This window comes from Acyrthosiphon pisum, chromosome X, assembly GCF_005508785.2.
Source record: "Acyrthosiphon pisum isolate AL4f chromosome X, pea_aphid_22Mar2018_4r6ur, whole genome shotgun sequence".
NCBI classification, from domain to species: Eukaryota; Metazoa; Arthropoda; class Insecta; order Hemiptera; family Aphididae; genus Acyrthosiphon; species Acyrthosiphon pisum.
This window is the reverse complement of record NC_042493.1, coordinates 81,462,346-81,463,826: the sequence shown is the minus strand read 5'-3', so window position 1 is coordinate 81,463,826 and position 1,481 is coordinate 81,462,346.

Sequence of the window (1,481 nt, the reverse complement as noted above, 5' to 3'; positions counted from 1 at the left end):
TTATGTAATTATTATCATTATTTATTTGTAACCTACTACTATATTTAAAAATAACTAACAAAAATAATTTTTTCTACATAAAGGCTTATAATTATTTTTTAATAATAACTTTTTGGTCGAAAAGTGAATCGGCCGAAAAGTGTCTCGCCCATTTTAATATTGTCACTATCTCGACCGACTCGATCGGACAACGGAGAAAAAAACCGATTACGTTATAACCGTTGAATTTCGCGTGAACGACAATATACGGTGAAATAGATTCTATTTTTATAGCAGTATCGTAAATGACCATGTTAAACATTTTCATAATATTATGAAATTTTCGTTCATTCTGTTCTATTCTGCCCAGGGGTGGATAGGCATATGGGGAAAAAGAGATTTTCCTCATCTATGTTTATTGTTTATGTTGGGGGGCCAACTCGGGTATATTAATTATTATTACTGTTATTTAATATTTTTTAACAATATAATAATACCACAAGTCAAGAATTTGCTTACGGATCTTTAACATATTATTTTAAATTTGTATCGTTAATCTAAGACCGAAATATCCTCGTACGTTTCCCTAACAAAATATTGAGTTTTCGCAATTTTTTTTTTGGCCGATATTTAGTACGGAATTCGTATACATTTTTTTCGAAGTTATTCAATAATTTGTGTGGGTGCTATAGAAACATTTCTCCACCTCCCCCACTTATTTCCAAAACTACTTATTTATATGAAACTTCTATGCAGATATTTAGTTCGGAATTTGTACGACCTTACTCGACATTTTTCAAATATCCCTTACAACCGAATAAAGCATTTTCCTCATATGCCGTTTCCCCAGCCCCACAATTACGGTTTCGCACGAAACATTTTATTTATAGTTAAAGGTGTTTGATTGAATAAGTATCTAAAGCGAGCGAAGCGACCAAATTTTTGTTTGGTTTGGGGGCCCCTTCAAATATTTCCCTGTGACATAAATACTACCTATCCACCTCTGATTCTGCCGTTGGAAAATGAATTAATGTTGTAATTAATTTTAATAGGGAAGACTTGATGGTCTAGCTATGCTCTTGATCAACAAAAACGATTCAATTACTCCTGATGAAGTGCTAGTTGAACTATCCAATAAAAATATGATATTAGAATTTTTATTATAAATAATTAATAATATATAATATATAATATTATGTACATACTACGCGCATATTAAATAGTATTTAACTGCCATGAGTTATGTAAATCTTTGTATTTGTTTTGTTATTTTGCCTACTAATATTTATACGTGTAATGTGTTTGATTGTTGGGAAAATGGGTACTTTTAAAGAGAAGGTTTTAGTGTTGGTTATTTTTTTAAACCCCCCCCCCACCCCCCCAAAGCAAATTTGAATGTACGCCACTGAATTCAACAAATAAACACTATGTAAAGTTTTACAAAGTAATACAACATTGAATATAATATCTTCTACTGGCTTAAACATATGGCAAGACAGTAA